The sequence below is a fragment of the Schistocerca piceifrons genome, chromosome 11 (genome assembly GCF_021461385.2).
Source record: "Schistocerca piceifrons isolate TAMUIC-IGC-003096 chromosome 11, iqSchPice1.1, whole genome shotgun sequence".
NCBI lineage: Eukaryota > Metazoa > Arthropoda > Insecta > Orthoptera > Acrididae > Schistocerca > Schistocerca piceifrons.
The window spans coordinates 135583820-135599424 of NC_060148.1; the positions used below are offsets into that span (position 1 = coordinate 135583820).

The window sequence follows — 15605 nt, forward strand, 5'->3', positions numbered from 1 at the left end:
TTCCGACAGTGGCGCGGTCAATTTCGCAATATCTCGGGTGCGTTGGCCGGTGTACTAGCGCCGACATCAATGCTGCCTCCAGTCACATTTCAGTTTTTTTTTTTTTTTTTTTTTTTTTTTTTTTTTTTGGAGCTTAGCTATGTCAGAGATTCCTTCCCAACAACACGACTACCGACGACGCCTACCAACTGTTACTGCGCCGGTGCCCCAGGAATGCCCTGGAAAAGAAGTACCCAGACAAGAACTGGCGACAGATATGGCGCGTTATACGGAACGTTTACCTTCCAAAGTCGGTACGCTCAACATGGTATGTGGTGATAAATAGGAAGCTCGCAATGAATCAACGGCGGCACGCGATTCATTTGCCAGACACTCCACTATGTTTAGGCTGCGCAACAGTGGACACTGATCAACATCGTTTAGCATGTTGTGGGACGGCTCCAGTGTGGCACTTAGCACAACAGATATTGGCGTTCCTGTTGCGCTCCGCCCCTCACACAGTTTCATGAGACACACTTTTTTTCCCCCAAGAATCTTATTTCCCGGTCCAAAAAACCAATGCAGTGACATGGGTGCGGGGAATTGTGGTGGGCTACGTGTATAACGAATCGGAAAAGGACAAAATTGATTTTTGGCATTTTCTCCTGGATGGACACACGAAGCTGCAACAGCATAAGAAATATGGGCACGCCTTCGCTAATTACTTGCGACTTACATTTACCGACCCGCCGGCCAGATGGGGTGTGCCGGGTGAGAGATGAGATAGACGAAGAAGCCGAGACAGACATCGATCACACTTACGGACCCTTAGCTAATTTCGAGAAGACGACCCAGTCGTACACCAACGTCTGGAGAACGGGTCGATAGATGGCTCTATTGCTCTATGGAACGTCGGGTCGTGAGCAGGTGTCGCCCCCGACACGAATTTCATTACATTGCTACAGGAGCACGTTTCTTTTGTATTTGTACTATCCGCAATTTCTTCATGCCTTTCATTTGGGCATTTTCAGTTTTATTCATTTCTTTAATTAATGAATTTTCTAATTAGCCACTATTTGTCAACATATGGACTTTGTAGACACTATTTATGCAATAGTACAACAAAATATATGTCAGTAAAGGTGGTAAGCCTGACATTGGATAAAAATTAAAAAAAAATAATAAAAAAAAAATAAAATGAAATAAAATAAAAAGTGTTTCCTTTGAGAAAAAAAAGAAAAAATATGGTAGAGCACTTGCCCACGAAAGGAGAAGGTCCCTAGTTCGAGTCTCGAAAAAAAAAAAAAAAAGATAGTCAGAGCGTCTGCCATGTAAGCAGGAGATCCCGGGTTCGAGTCCCGGTCGCGGCACACATTTTCAACATGTCCCCAGTGAAGTATATCAACGCCTGTTTGCAGCTACGGTGTCTATTTAATTATCATTTCATTTCTAGCAAAGCTGCATGGTCATCCACGGTATGTGTTCTTTCTGTAACAGATACTACCGTCATATATAGTTAAAATATGGCTTCCCGGCCATTGACCTTCTTGTGTGAACGCACACGCTATGCCCGAACTCGTATGGGACTTGGTAGATTAATCTGCCACGAGTAATGAGTATGATGGGCAAAGATCTATTAGGCGCTCTACAAATGTAGTGGTGTTGACATGTTGGGAATGTGGATCTCACGGGGAGTGTGCAATTGATAAGTCCCTGCAGACGCACTATCCTCTGTGCCCTCGGTGGCTCAGATGGATAGAGCGTCTGCCATGTAAGCAGGAGATCCCGGGTTCGAGACCCGGTCGGGGCACACATTTTCAACGTGTCCCCAGTGAAGTATATCAACGCCTGTTTGCAGCTAGGGTGTCTATTTAATTATCATTTCATTTCTAGCAAAGCTGCATGGTCATCCACGGTATGTGTTCTTTCTGGAACAGATAATACCGTCATATATAGTTAAAATATGGCTTCCCGGCCATTGACCCTCTTGTGTGAACGCACACGCTATGCCCGAACTCGTATGGGACTTGGTAGATTAATCTGCCACGAGTAATGAGTATGATGGGCAAAGATCTATTAGGCGCTCTACAAATGTAGTGGTGTTGACATGTTGGGAATGTGGATCTCACGGGGAGTGTGCAATTGATAAGTCCCTGCAGACGCACTATCCTCTGTGCCCTCGGTGGCTCAGATGGATAGAGCGTCTGCCATGTAAGCAGGAGATGCCGGGTTCGAGACCCGGTCGGGGCACACATTTTCAACGTGTCCCCAGTGAAGTATATCAACGCCTGTTTGCAGCTAGGGTGTCTATTTAATTATCATTTCATTTCTAGCAAAGCTGCATGGTCATCCACGGTATGTGTTCTTTCTGGAACAGATAATACCGTCATATATAGTTAAAATATGGCTTCCCGGCCATTGACCCTCTTGTGTGAACGCACACGCTATGCCCCAACTCGTATGGGACTTGATAGATTAATCTGCCACGAGTAATGAGTATGATGGGCAAAGATCTATTAGGCGCTCTACAAATGTAGTGGTGTTGACATGTTGGGAATGTGGATCTCACGGGGAGTGTGCAATTGATAAGTCCCTGCAGACGCACTATCCTCTGTGCCCTCGGTGGCTCAGATGGATAGAGCGTCTGCCATGTAAGCAGGAGATCCCGGGTTCGAGACCCGGTCGGGGCACACATTTTCAACGTGTCCCCAGTGAAGTATATCAACGCCTGTTTGCAGCTAGGGTGTCTATTTAATTATCATTTCATTTCTAGCAAAGCTGCATGGTCATCCACGGTATGTGTTCTTTCTGGAACAGATAATACCGTCATATATAGTTAAAATATGGCTTCCCGGCCATTGACCTTCTTGTGTGAACGCACACGCTATGCCCGAACTCGTATGGGACTTGGTAGATTAATCTGCCACGAGTAATGAGTATGATGGGCAAAGATCTATTAGGCGCTCTACAAATGTAGTGGTGTTGACATGTTGGGAATGTGGATCTCATGGGGAGTGTGCAATTGATAAGTCCCTGCAGACGCACTATCCTCTGTGCCCTCGGTGGCTCAGATGGATAGAGCGTCTGCCATGTAAGCAGGAGATCCCGGGTTCGAGACCCGGTCGGGGCACACATTTTCAACGTGTCCCCAGTGAAGTATATCAACGCCAGTTTGCAGCTAGGGTGTCTATTTAATTATCATTTCATTTCTAGCAAAGCTGCATGGTCATCCACGGTATGTGTTCTTTCTGGAACAGATAATACCGTCATATATAGTTAAAATATGGCTTCCCGGCCATTGACCCTCTTGTGTGAACGCACACGCTATGCCCGAACTCGTATGGGACTTGATAGATTAATCTGCCACGAGTAATGAGTATGATGGGCAAAGATCTATTAGGCGCTCTACAAATGTAGTGGTGTTGACATGTTGGGAATGTGGATCTCACGGGGAGTGTGCAATTGATAAGTCCCTGCAGACGCACTATCCTCTGTGCCCTCGGTGGCTCAGATGGATAGAGCGTCTGCCATGTAAGCAGGAGATCCCGGGTTCGAGACCCGGTCGGGGCACACATTTTCAACGTGTCCCCAGTGAAGTATATCAACGCCTGTTTGCAGCTAGGGTGTCTATTTAATTATCATTTCATTTCTAGCAAAGCTGCAAGGTCATCCACGGTATGTGTTCTTTCTGTAACAGATACTACCGTCATATATAGTTAAAATATGGCTTCCCGGCCATTGACCTTCTTGTGTGAACGCACACGCTATGCCCGAACTCGTATGGGACTTGGTAGATTAATCTGCCACGAGTAATGAGTATGATGGGCAAAGATCTATTAGGCGCTCTACAAATGTAGTGGTGTTGACATGTTGGGAATGTGGATCTCACGGGGAGTGTGCAATTGATAAGTCCCTGCAGACGCACTATCCTCTGTGCCCTCGGTGGCTCAGATGGATAGAGCGTCTGCCATGTAAGCAGGAGATCCCGGGTTCGAGACCCGGTCGGGGCACACATTTTCAACGTGTCCCCAGTGAAGTATATCAATGCCTGTTTGCAGCTAGGGTGTCTATTTAATTATCATTTCATTTCTAGCAAAGCTGCATGGTCATCCACGGTATGTGTTCTTTCTGGAACAGATAATACCGTCATATATAGTTAAAATATGGCTTCCCGGCCATTGACCTTCTTGTGTGAACGCACACGCTATGCCCGAACTCGTATGGGACTTGGTAGATTAATCTGCCACGAGTAATGAGTATGATGGGCAAAGATCTATTAGGCGCTCTACAAATGTAGTGGTGTTGACATGTTGGGAATGTGGATCTCACGGGGAGTGTGCAATTGATAAGTCCCTGCAGACGCACTATCCTCTGTGCCCTCGGTGGCTCAGATGGATAGAGCGTCTGCCATGTAAGCAGGAGATCCCGGGTTCGAGACCCGGTCGGGGCACACATTTTCAACGTGTCCCCAGTGAAGTATATCAACGCCTGTTTGCAGCTAGGGTGTCTATTTAATTATCATTTCATTTCTAGCAAAGCTGCATGGTCATCCACGGTATGTGTTCTTTCTGGAACAGATAATACCGTCATATATAGTTAAAATATGGCTTACCGGCCATTGACCCTCTTGTGTGAACGCACACGCTATGCCCGAACTCGTATGGGACTTGGTAGATTAATCTGCCACGAGTAATGAGTATGATGGGCAAAGATCTATTAGGCGCTCTACAAATGTAGTGGTGTTGACATGTTGGGAATGTGGATCTCACGGGGAGTGTGCAATTGATAAGTCCCTGCAGACGCACTATCCTCTGTGCCCTCGGTGGCTCAGATGGATAGAGCGTCTGCCATGTAAGCAGGAGATCCCGGGTTCGAGACCCGGTCGGGGCACACATTTTCAACGTGTCCCCAGTGAAGTATATCAACGCCTGTTTGCAGCTAGGGTGTCTATTTAATTATCATTTCATTTCTAGCAAAGCTGCATGGTCATCCACGGTATGTGTTCTTTCTGGAACAGATAATACCGTCATATATAGTTAAAATATGGCTTCCCGGCCATTGACCTTCTTGTGTGAACGCACACGCTATGCCCGAACTCGTATGGGACTTGGTAGATTAATCTGCCACGAGTAATGAGTATGATGGGCAAAGATCTATTAGGCGCTCTACAAACGTAGTGGTGTTGACATGTTGGGAATGTGGATCTCACGGGGAGTGTGCAATTGATAAGTCCCTGCAGACGCACTATCCTCTGTGCCCTCGGTGGCTCAGATGGATAGAGCGTCTGCCATGTAAGCAGGAGATCCCGGGTTCGAGACCCGGTCGGGGCACACATTTTCAACGTGTCCCCAGTGAAGTATATCAACGCCTGTTTGCAGCTAGGGTGTCTATTTAATTATCATTTCATTTCTAGCAAAGCTGCATGGTCATCCACGGTATGTGTTCTTTCTGGAACAGATAATACCGTCATATATAGTTAAAATATGGCTTCCCGGCCATTGACCCTCTTGTGTGAACGCACACGCTATGCCCGAACTCGTATGGGACTTGGTAGATTAATCTGCCACGAGTAATGAGTATGATGGGCAAAGATCTATTAGGCGCTCTACAAATGTAGTGGTGTTGACATGTTGGGAATGTGGATCTCACGGGGAGTGTGCAATTGATAAGTCCCTGCAGACGCACTATCCTCTGTGCCCTCGGTGGCTCAGATGGATAGAGCGTCTGCCATGTAAGCAGGAGATCCCGGGTTCGAGACCCGGTCGGGGCACACATTTTCAACGTGTCCCCTGTGAAGTATATCAACGCCTGTTTGCAGCTAGGGTGTCTATTTAATTATCATTTCATTTCTAGCAAAGCTGCATGGTCATCCACGGTATGTGTTCTTTCTGGAACAGATAATACCGTCATATATAGTTAAAATATGGCTTCCCGGCCATTGACCCTCTTGTGTGAACGCACACGCTATGCCCGAACTCGTATGGGACTTGGTAGATTAATCTGCCACGAGTAATGAGTATGATGGGCAAAGATCTATTAGGCGCTCTACAAATGTAGTGGTGATGACATGTTGGGAATGTGGATCTCACGGGGAGTGTGCAATTGATAAGTCCCTGCAGACGCACTATCCTCTGTGCCCTCGGTGGCTCAGATGGATAGAGCGTCTGCCATGTAAGCAGGAGATCCCGGGTTCGAGACCCGGTCGGGGCACACATTTTCAACGTGTCCCCAGTGAAGTATATCAACGCCTGTTTGCAGCTAGGGTGTCTATTTAATTATCATTTCATTTCTAGCAAAGCAGCATGGTCATCCACGGTATGTGTTCTTTCTGGAACAGATAATACCGTCATATATAGTTAAAATATGGCTTCCCGGCCATTGACCTTCTTGTGTGAACGCACACGCTGTGCCCGAACTCGTATGGGACTTGGTAGATTAATCTGCCACGAGTAATGAGTATGATGGGCAAAGATCTATTAGGCGCTCTACAAATGTAGTGGTGTTGACATGTTGGGAATGTGGATCTCACGGGGAGTGTGCAATTGATAAGTCCCTGCAGACGCACTATCCTCTGTGCCCTCGGTGGCTCAGATGGATAGAGCGTCTGCCATGTAAGCAGGAGATCCCGGGTTCGAGACCCGGTCGGGGCACACATTTTCAACGTGTCCCCAGTGAAGTATATCAACGCCTGTTTGCAGCTAGGGTGTCTATTTAATTATCATTTCATTTCTAGCAAAGCTGCATGGTCATCCACGGTATGTGTTCTTTCTGGAACAGATAATACCGTCATATATAGTTAAAATATGGCTTCCCGGCCATTGACCCTCTTGTGTGAACGCACACGCTATGCCCGAACTCGTATGGGACTTGGTAGATTAATCTGCCACGAGTAATGAGTAAGATGGGCAAAGATCTATTAGGCGCTCTACAAATGTAGTGGTGTTGACATGTTGGGAATGTGGATCTCACGGGGAGTGTGCAATTGATAAGTCCCTGCAGACGCACTATCCTCTGTGCCCTCGGTGGCTCAGATGGATAGAGCGTCTGCCATGTAAGCAGGAGATCCCGGGTTCGAGACCCGGTCGGGGCACACATTTTCAACGTGTCCCCAGTGAAGTATATCAACGCCTGTTTGCAGCTAGGGTGTCTATTTAATTATCATTTCATTTCTAGCAAAGCTGCATGGTCATCCACGGTATGTGTTCTTTCTGGAACAGATAATACCGTCATATATAGTTAAAATATGGCTTCCCGGCCATTGACCCTCTTGTGTGAACGCACACGCTATGCCCGAACTCGTATGGGACTTGGTAGATTAATCTGCCACGAGTAATGAGTATGATGGGCAAAGATCTATTAGGCGCTCTACAAATGTAGTGGTGTTGACATGTTGGGAATGTGGATCTCACGGGGAGTGTGCAATTGATAAGTCCCTGCAGACGCACTATCCTCTGTGCCCTCGGTGGCTCAGATGGATAGAGCGTCTGCCATGTAAGCAGGAGATCCCGGGTTCGAGACCCGGTCGGGGCACACATTTTCAACGTGTCCCCAGTGAAGTATATCAACGCCTGTTTGCAGCTAGGGTGTCTATTTAATTATCATTTCATTTCTAGCAAAGCTGCATGGTCATCCACGGTATGTGTTCTTTCTGGAACAGATAATACCGTCATATATAGTTAAAATATGGCTTCCCGGCCATTGACCCTCTTGTGTGAACGCACACGCTATGCCCGAACTCGTATGGGACTTGGTAGATTAATCTGCCACGAGTAATGAGTATGATGGGCAAAGATCTATTAGGCGCTCTACAAATGTAGTGGTGTTGACATGTTGGGAATGTGGATCTCACGGGGAGTGTGCAATTGATAAGTCCCTGCAGACGCACTATCCTCTGTGCCCTCGGTGGCTCAGATGGATAGAGCGTCTGCCATGTAAGCAGGAGATCCCGGGTTCGAGACCCGGTCGGGGCACACATTTTCAACGTGTCCCCAGTGAAGTATATCAACGCCTGTTTGCAGCTAGGGTGTCTATTTAATTATCATTTCATTTCTAGCAAAGCCGCATGGTCATCCACGGTATGTGTTCTTTCTGGAACACATAATACCGTCATATATAGTTAAAATATGGCTTCCCGGCCATTGACCCTCTTGTGTGAACGCACACGCTATGCCCGAACTCGTATGGGACTTGGTAGATTAATCTGCCACGAGTAATGAGTATGATGGGCAAAGATCTATTAGGCGCTCTACAAATGTAGTGGTGTTGACATGTTGGGAATGTGGATCTCACGGGGAGTGTGCAATTGATAAGTCCCTGCAGACGCACTATCCTCTGTGCCCTCGGTGGCTCAGATGGATAGAGCGTCTGCCATGTAAGCAGGAGATCCCGGGTTCGAGACCCGGTCGGGGCACACATTTTCAACGTGTCCCCAGTGAAGTATATCAACGCCTGTTTGCAGTTAGGGTGTCTATTTAATTATCATTTCATTTCTAGCAAAGCTGCATGGTCATCCACGGTATGTGTTCTTTCTGGAACAGATAATACCGTCATATATAGTTAAAATATGGCTTCCCGGCCATTGACCCTCTTGTGTGAACGCACACGCTATGCCCGAACTCGTATGGGACTTGGTAGATTAATCTGCCACGAGTAATGAGTATGATGGGCAAAGATCTATTAGGCGCTCTACAAATGTAGTGGTGTTGACATGTTGGGAATGTGGATCTCACGGGGAGTGTGCAATTGATAAGTCCCTGCAGACGCACTATCCTCTGTGCCCTCGGTGGCTCAGATGGATAGAGCGTCTGCCATGTAAGCAGGAGATCCCGGGTTCGAGACCCGGTCGGGGCACACATTTTCAACGTGTCCCCAGTGAAGTATATCAACGCCTGTTTGCAGCTAGGGTGTCTATTTAATTATCATTTCATTTCTAGCAAAGCTGCATGGTCATCCACGGTATGTGTTGTTTCTGGAACAGATAATACCGTCATATATAGTTAAAATATGGCTTCCCGGCCATTGACCCTCTTGTGTGAACGCACACGCTATGCCCGAACTCGTATGGGACTTGGTAGATTAATCTGCCACGAGTAATGAGTATGATGGGCAAAGATCTATTAGGCGCTCTACAAATGTAGTGGTGTTGACATGTTGGGAATGTGGATCTCACGGGGAGTGTGCAATTGATAAGTCCCTGCAGACGCACTATCCTCTGTGCCCTCGGTGGCTCAGATGGATAGAGCATCTGCCATGTGAGCAGGAGATCCCGGGTTCGAGACCCGGTCGGGGCACACATTTTCAACGTGTCCCCAGTGAAGTATATCAACGCCTGTTTGCAGCTAGGGTGTCTATTTAATTATCATTTCATTTCTAGCAAAGCTGCATGGTCATCCACGGTATGTGTTCTTTCTGGAACAGATAATACCGTCATATATAGTTAAAATATGGCTTCCCGGCCATTGACCCTCTTGTGTGAACGCACACGCTATGCCCGAACTCGTATGGGACTTGGTAGATTAATCTGCCACGAGTAATGAGTATGATGGGCAAAGATCTATTAGGCGCTCTACAAATGTAGTGGTGTTGACATGTTGGGAATGTGGATCTCACGGGGAGTGTGCAATTGATAAGTCCCTGCAGACGCACTATCCTCTGTGCCCTCGGTGGCTCAGATGGATAGAGCGTCTGCCATGTAAGCAGGAGATCCCGGGTTCGAGACCCGGTCGGGGCACACATTTTCAACGTGTCCCCAGTGAAGTATATCAACGCCTGTTTGCAGCTAGGGTGCCTATTTAATTATCATTTCATTTCTAGCAAAGCTGCATGGTCATCCACGGTATGTGTTCTTTCTGGAACAGATAATACCGTCATATATAGTTAAAATATGGCTTCCCGGCCATTGACCTTCTTGTGTGAACGCACACGCTATGCCCGAACTCGTATGGGACTTGGTAGATTAATCTGCCACGAGTAATGAGTATGATGGGCAAAGATCTATTAGGCGCTCTACAAATGTAGTGGTGTTGACATGTTGGGAATGTGGAACTCACGGGGAGTGTGCAATTGATAAGTCCCTGCAGACGCACTATCCTCTGTGCCCTCGGTGGCTCAGATGGATAGAGCGTCTGCCATGTAAGCAGGAGATCCCGGGTTCGAGACCCGGTCGGGGCACACATTTTCAACGTGTCCCCAGTGAAGTATATCAACGCCTGTTTGCAGCTAGGGTGTCTATTTAATTATCATTTCATTTCTAGCAAAGCTGCATGGTCATCCACGGTCTGTGTGTTCTTTCTGGAACAGATAATACCGTCATATATAGTTAAAATATGGCTTCCCGGCCATTGACCCTCTTGTGTGAACGCACACGCTATGCCCGAACTCGTATGGGACTTGGTAGATTAATCTGCCACGAGTAATGAGTATGATGGGCAAAGATCTATTAGGCGCTCTACAAATGTAGTGGTGTTGACATGTTGGGAATGTGGATCTCACGGGGAGTGTGCAATTGATAAGTCCCTGCAGACGCACTATCCTCTGTGCCCTCGGTGGCTCAGATGGATAGAGCGTCTGCCATGTAAGCAGGAGATCCCGGGTTCGAGACCCGGTCGGGGCACACATTTTCAACGTGTCCCCAGTGAAGTATATCAACGCCTGTTTGCAGCTAGGGTGTCTATTTAATTATCATTTCATTTCTAGCAAAGCTGCATGGTCATCCACGGTATGTGTTCTTTCTGGAACAGATAATACCGTCATATATAGTTAAAATATGGCTTACCGGCCATTGACCCTCTTGTGTGAACGCACACGCTATGCCCGAACTCGTATGGGACTTGGTAGATTAATCTGCCACGAGTAATGAGTATGATGGGCAAAGATCTATTAGGCGCTCTACAAATGTAGTGGTGTTGACATGTTGGGAATGTGGATCTCACGGGGAGTGTGCAATTGATAAGTCCCTGCAGACGCACTATCCTCTGTGCCCTCGGTGGCTCAGATGGATAGAGCGTCTGCCATGTAAGCAGGAGATCCCGGGTTCGAGACCCGGTCGGGGCACACATTTTCAACGTGTCCCCAGTGAAGTATATCAACGCCTGTTTGCAGCTAGGGTGTCTATTTAATTATCATTTCATTTCTAGCAAAGCTGCATGGTCATCCACGGTATGTGTTCTTTCTGGAACAGATAATACCGTCATATATAGTTAAAATATGGCTTCCCGGCCATTGACCCTCTTGTGTGAACGCACACGCTATGCCCGAACTCGTATGGGACTTGGTAGATTAATCTGCCACGAGTAATGAGTATGATGGGCAAAGATCTATTAGGCGCTCTACAAATGTAGTGGTGTTGACATGTTGGGAATGTGGATCTCACGGGGAGTGTGCAATTGATAAGTCCCTGCAGACGCACTATCCTCTGTGCCCTCGGTGGCTCAGATGGATAGAACGTCTGCCATGTAAGCAGGAGATCCCGGGTTCGAGACCCGGTCGGCGCACACATTTTCAACGTGTTCCCAGTGAAGTATATCAACGCCTGTTTGCAGCTAGGGTGTCTATTTAATTATCATTTCATTTCTAGCAAAGCTGCATGGTCATCCACGGTATGTGTTCTTTCTGGAACAGATAATACCGTCATATATAGTTAAAATATGGCTTCCCGGCCATTGACCTTCTTGTGTGAACGCACACGCTATGCCCGAACTCGTATGGGACTTGGTAGATTAATCTGCCACGAGTAATGAGTATGATGGGCAAAGATCTATTAGGCGCTCTACAAATGTAGTGGTGTTGACATGTTGGGAATGTGGATCTCACGGGGAGTGTGCAATTGATAAGTCCCTGCAGACGCACTATCCTCTGTGCCCTCGGTGGCTCAGATGGATAGAGCGTCTGCCATGTAAGCAGGAGATCCCGGGTTCGAGACCCGGTCGGGGCACACATTTTCAACGTGTCCCCTGTGAAGTATATCAACGCCTGTTTGCAGCTAGGGTGTCTATTTAATTATCATTTCATTTCTAGCAAAGCTGCATGGTCATCCACGGTATGTGTTCTTTCTGGAACAGATAATACCGTCATATATAGTTAAAATATGGCTTCCCGGCCATTGACCCTCTTGTGTGAACGCACACGCTATGCCCGAACTCGTATGGGACTTGGTAGATTAATCTGCCACGAGTAATGAGTATGATGGGCAAAGATCTATTAGGCGCTCTACAAATGTAGTGGTGTTGACATGTTGGGAATGTGGATCTCACGGGGAGTGTGCAATTGATAAGTCCCTGCAGACGCACTATCCTCTGTGCCCTCGGTGGCTCAGATGGATAGAGCGTCTGCCATGTAAGCAGGAGATCCCGGGTTCGAGACCCGGTCGGGGCACACATTTTCAACGTGTCCCCAGTGAAGTATATCAACGCCTGTTTGCAGCTAGGGTGTCTATTTAATTATCATTTCATTTCTAGCAAAGCTGCATGGTCATCCACGGTATGTGTTCTTTCTGGAACAGATAATACCGTCATATATAGTTAAAATATGGCTTCCCGGCCATTGACCTTCTTGTGTGAACGCACACGCTGTGCCCGAACTCGTATGGGACTTGGTAGATTAATCTGCCACGAGTAATGAGTATGATGGGCAAAGATCTATTAGGCGCTCTACAAATGTAGTGGTGTTGACATGTTGGGAATGTGGATCTCACGGGGAGTGTGCAATTGATAAGTCCCTGCAGACGCACTATCCTCTGTGCCCTCGGTGGCTCAGATGGATAGAGCGTCTGCCATGTAAGCAGGAGATCCCGGGTTCGAGACCCGGTCGGGGCACACATTTTCAACGTGTCCCCAGTGAAGTATATCAACGCCTGTTTGCAGCTAGGGTGTCTATTTAATTATCATTTCATTTCTAGCAAAGCTGCATGGTCATCCACGGTATGTGTTCTTTCTGGAACAGATAATACCGTCATATATAGTTAAAATATGGCTTCCCGGCCATTGACCCTCTTGTGTGAACGCACACGCTATGCCCGAACTCGTATGGGACTTGATAGATTAATCTGCCACGAGTAATGAGTATGATGGGCAAAGATCTATTAGGCGCTCTACAAATGTAGTGGTGTTGACATGTTGGGAATGTGGATCTCACGGGGAGTGTGCAATTGATAAGTCCCTGCAGACGCACTATCCTCTGTGCCCTCGGTGGCTCAGATGGATAGAGCGTCTGCCATGTAAGCAGGAGATCCCGGGTTCGAGACCCGGTCGGGGCACACATTTTCAACGTGTCCCCAGTGAAGTATATCAACGCCTGTTTGCAGCTAGGGTGTCTATTTAATTATCATTTCATTTCTAGCAAAGCTGCATGGTCATCCACGGTATGTGTTCTTTCTGTAACAGATACTACCGTCATATATAGTTAAAATATGGCTTCCCGGCCATTGACCTTCTTGTGTGAACGCACACGCTATGCCCGAACTCGTATGGGACTTGGTAGATTAATCTGCCACGAGTAATGAGTATGATGGGCAAAGATCTATTAGGCGCTCTACAAATGTAGTGGTGTTGACATGTTGGGAATGTGGATCTCACGGGGAGTGTGCAATTGATAAGTCCCTGCAGACGCACTATCCTCTGTGCCCTCGGTGGCTCAGATGGATAGAGCGTCTGCCATGTAAGCAGGAGATCCCGGGTTCGAGACCCGGTCGGGGCACACATTTTCAACGTGTCCCCAGTGAAGTATATCAACGCCTGTTTGCAGCTAGGGTGTCTATTTAATTATCATTTCATTTCTAGCAAAGCTGCATGGTCATCCACGGTATGTGTTCTTTCTGGAACAGATAATACCGTCATATATAGTTAAAATATGGCTTCCCGGCCATTGACCCTCTTGTGTGAACGCACACGCTATGCCCGAAATCGTATGGGACTTGGTAGATTAATCTGCCACGAGTAATGAGTATGATGGGCAAAGATCTATTAGGCGCTCTACAAATGTAGTGGTGTTGACATGTTGGGAATGTGGATCTCACGGGGAGTGTGCAATTGATAAGTCCCTGCAGACGCACTATCCTCTGTGCCCTCGGTGGCTCAGATGGATAGAGCGTCTGCCATGTAAGCAGGAGATCCCGGGTTCGAGACCCGGTCGGGGCACACATTTTCAACGTGTCCCCAGTGAAGTATATCAACGCCTGTTTGCAGCTAGGGTGTCTATTTAATTATCATTTCATTTCTAGCAAAGCTGCATGGTCATCCACGGTATGTGTTCTTTCTGGAACAGATAATACCGTCATATATAGTTAAAATATGGCTTCCCGGCCATTGACCCTCTTGTGTGAACGCACACGCTATGCCCGAACTCGTATGGGACTTGGTAGATTAATCTGCCACGAGTAATGAGTATGATGGGCAAAGATCTATTAGGCGCTCTACAAATGTAGTGGTGTTGACATGTTGGGAATGTGGATCTCACGGGGAGTGTGCAATTGATAAGTCCCTGCAGACGCACTATCCTCTGTGCCCTCGGTGGCTCAGATGGATAGAGCGTCTGCCATGTAAGCAGGAGATCCCGGGTTCGAGACCCGGTCGGGGCACACATTTTCAACGTGTCCCCAGTGAAGTATATCAACGCCTGTTTGCAGCTAGGGTGTCTATTTAATTATCATTTCATTTCTAGCAAAGCTGCATGGTCATCCACGGTATGTGTTCTTTCTGGAACAGATAATACCGTCATATATAGTTAAAATATGGCTTCCCGGCCATTGACCCTCTTGTGTGAACGCACACGCTATGCCCGAACTCGTATGGGACTTGGTAGATTAATCTGCCACGAGTAATGAGTATGATGGGCAAAGATCTATTAGGCGCTCTACAAATGTAGTGGTGTTGACATGTTGGGAATGTGGATCTCACGGGGAGTGTGCAATTGATAAGTCCCTGCAGACGCACTATCCTCTGTGCCCTCGGTGGCTCAGATGGATAGAGCGTCTGCCATGTAAGCAGGAGATCCCGGGTTCGAGACCCGGTCGGGGCACACATTTTCAACGTGTCCCCAGTGAAGTATATCAACGCCTGTTTGCAGCTAGGGTGTCTATTTAATTATCATTTCATTTCTAGCAAAGCTGCATGGTCATCCACGGTATGTGTTCTTTCTGGAACAGATAATACCGTCATATATAGTTAAAATATGGCTTCCCGGCCATTGACCCTCTTGTGTGAACGCACACGCTATGCCCGAACTCGTATGGGACTTGGTAGATTAATCTGCCACGAGTAATGAGTATGATGGGCAAAGATCTATTAGGCGCTCTACAAATGTAGTGGTGTTGACATGTTGGGAATGTGGATCTCACGGGGAGTGTGCAATTGATAAGTCCCTGCAGACGCACTATCCTCTGTGCCCTCGGTGGCTCAGATGGATAGAGCGTCTGCCATGTAAGCAGGAGATCCCGGGTTCGAGACCCGGTCGGGGCACACATTTTCAACGTGTCCCCAGTGAAGTATATCAACGCCTGTTTGCAGCTAGGGTGTCTATTTAATTATCATTTCATTTCTAGCAAAGCTGCATGGTCATCCACGGTATGTGTTCTTTCTGGAACAGATAATACCGTCATATATAGTTAAAATATGGCTTCCCGGCCATTGACC

At 47.2% G+C, this 15605-nt stretch overlaps 31 non-coding genes across 31 annotated transcripts; all 31 read left to right on the forward strand.

Annotated features, from left to right (window-relative positions):
* The first annotated feature begins 1714 nt into the window (after positions 1-1714).
* Positions 1715-1789, forward strand: Trnat-ugu. The gene has a single exon. It is a non-coding gene; the product is annotated as a tRNA-Thr (tRNA).
* A 365-nt stretch (positions 1790-2154) lies between these two features.
* Trnat-ugu lies at positions 2155-2229 on the forward strand. The gene has a single exon. It is a non-coding gene; the product is annotated as a tRNA-Thr (tRNA).
* A 365-nt stretch (positions 2230-2594) lies between these two features.
* On the forward strand, positions 2595-2669 carry Trnat-ugu. The gene has a single exon. It is a non-coding gene; the product is annotated as a tRNA-Thr (tRNA).
* A 365-nt stretch (positions 2670-3034) lies between these two features.
* Trnat-ugu lies at positions 3035-3109 on the forward strand. The gene has a single exon. It is a non-coding gene; the product is annotated as a tRNA-Thr (tRNA).
* Positions 3110-3474: 365 nt separating this feature from the next.
* On the forward strand, positions 3475-3549 carry Trnat-ugu. Its single transcript has one exon. It is a non-coding gene; the product is annotated as a tRNA-Thr (tRNA).
* Positions 3550-3914: 365 nt separating this feature from the next.
* Trnat-ugu lies at positions 3915-3989 on the forward strand. Its single transcript has one exon. It is a non-coding gene; the product is annotated as a tRNA-Thr (tRNA).
* Positions 3990-4354: 365 nt separating this feature from the next.
* On the forward strand, positions 4355-4429 carry Trnat-ugu. The gene has a single exon. It is a non-coding gene; the product is annotated as a tRNA-Thr (tRNA).
* A 365-nt stretch (positions 4430-4794) lies between these two features.
* On the forward strand, positions 4795-4869 carry Trnat-ugu. Its single transcript has one exon. It is a non-coding gene; the product is annotated as a tRNA-Thr (tRNA).
* Positions 4870-5234: 365 nt separating this feature from the next.
* Positions 5235-5309, forward strand: Trnat-ugu. Its single transcript has one exon. It is a non-coding gene; the product is annotated as a tRNA-Thr (tRNA).
* Positions 5310-5674: 365 nt separating this feature from the next.
* On the forward strand, positions 5675-5749 carry Trnat-ugu. Its single transcript has one exon. It is a non-coding gene; the product is annotated as a tRNA-Thr (tRNA).
* Positions 5750-6114: 365 nt separating this feature from the next.
* Positions 6115-6189, forward strand: Trnat-ugu. Its single transcript has one exon. It is a non-coding gene; the product is annotated as a tRNA-Thr (tRNA).
* A 365-nt stretch (positions 6190-6554) lies between these two features.
* Trnat-ugu lies at positions 6555-6629 on the forward strand. The gene has a single exon. It is a non-coding gene; the product is annotated as a tRNA-Thr (tRNA).
* Positions 6630-6994: 365 nt separating this feature from the next.
* Trnat-ugu lies at positions 6995-7069 on the forward strand. The gene has a single exon. It is a non-coding gene; the product is annotated as a tRNA-Thr (tRNA).
* A 365-nt stretch (positions 7070-7434) lies between these two features.
* On the forward strand, positions 7435-7509 carry Trnat-ugu. The gene has a single exon. It is a non-coding gene; the product is annotated as a tRNA-Thr (tRNA).
* Positions 7510-7874: 365 nt separating this feature from the next.
* Positions 7875-7949, forward strand: Trnat-ugu. The gene has a single exon. It is a non-coding gene; the product is annotated as a tRNA-Thr (tRNA).
* A 365-nt stretch (positions 7950-8314) lies between these two features.
* Positions 8315-8389, forward strand: Trnat-ugu. The gene has a single exon. It is a non-coding gene; the product is annotated as a tRNA-Thr (tRNA).
* A 365-nt stretch (positions 8390-8754) lies between these two features.
* On the forward strand, positions 8755-8829 carry Trnat-ugu. The gene has a single exon. It is a non-coding gene; the product is annotated as a tRNA-Thr (tRNA).
* Positions 8830-9194: 365 nt separating this feature from the next.
* On the forward strand, positions 9195-9269 carry Trnat-ugu. The gene has a single exon. It is a non-coding gene; the product is annotated as a tRNA-Thr (tRNA).
* Positions 9270-9634: 365 nt separating this feature from the next.
* Positions 9635-9709, forward strand: Trnat-ugu. Its single transcript has one exon. It is a non-coding gene; the product is annotated as a tRNA-Thr (tRNA).
* Positions 9710-10074: 365 nt separating this feature from the next.
* On the forward strand, positions 10075-10149 carry Trnat-ugu. The gene has a single exon. It is a non-coding gene; the product is annotated as a tRNA-Thr (tRNA).
* A 367-nt stretch (positions 10150-10516) lies between these two features.
* Trnat-ugu lies at positions 10517-10591 on the forward strand. The gene has a single exon. It is a non-coding gene; the product is annotated as a tRNA-Thr (tRNA).
* A 365-nt stretch (positions 10592-10956) lies between these two features.
* Trnat-ugu lies at positions 10957-11031 on the forward strand. The gene has a single exon. It is a non-coding gene; the product is annotated as a tRNA-Thr (tRNA).
* An 805-nt stretch (positions 11032-11836) lies between these two features.
* On the forward strand, positions 11837-11911 carry Trnat-ugu. Its single transcript has one exon. It is a non-coding gene; the product is annotated as a tRNA-Thr (tRNA).
* Positions 11912-12276: 365 nt separating this feature from the next.
* Trnat-ugu lies at positions 12277-12351 on the forward strand. Its single transcript has one exon. It is a non-coding gene; the product is annotated as a tRNA-Thr (tRNA).
* Positions 12352-12716: 365 nt separating this feature from the next.
* Positions 12717-12791, forward strand: Trnat-ugu. The gene has a single exon. It is a non-coding gene; the product is annotated as a tRNA-Thr (tRNA).
* Positions 12792-13156: 365 nt separating this feature from the next.
* Trnat-ugu lies at positions 13157-13231 on the forward strand. Its single transcript has one exon. It is a non-coding gene; the product is annotated as a tRNA-Thr (tRNA).
* A 365-nt stretch (positions 13232-13596) lies between these two features.
* Trnat-ugu lies at positions 13597-13671 on the forward strand. The gene has a single exon. It is a non-coding gene; the product is annotated as a tRNA-Thr (tRNA).
* Positions 13672-14036: 365 nt separating this feature from the next.
* On the forward strand, positions 14037-14111 carry Trnat-ugu. The gene has a single exon. It is a non-coding gene; the product is annotated as a tRNA-Thr (tRNA).
* A 365-nt stretch (positions 14112-14476) lies between these two features.
* Positions 14477-14551, forward strand: Trnat-ugu. The gene has a single exon. It is a non-coding gene; the product is annotated as a tRNA-Thr (tRNA).
* A 365-nt stretch (positions 14552-14916) lies between these two features.
* On the forward strand, positions 14917-14991 carry Trnat-ugu. Its single transcript has one exon. It is a non-coding gene; the product is annotated as a tRNA-Thr (tRNA).
* Positions 14992-15356: 365 nt separating this feature from the next.
* On the forward strand, positions 15357-15431 carry Trnat-ugu. The gene has a single exon. It is a non-coding gene; the product is annotated as a tRNA-Thr (tRNA).
* Positions 15432-15605: the final 174 nt, after the last annotated feature.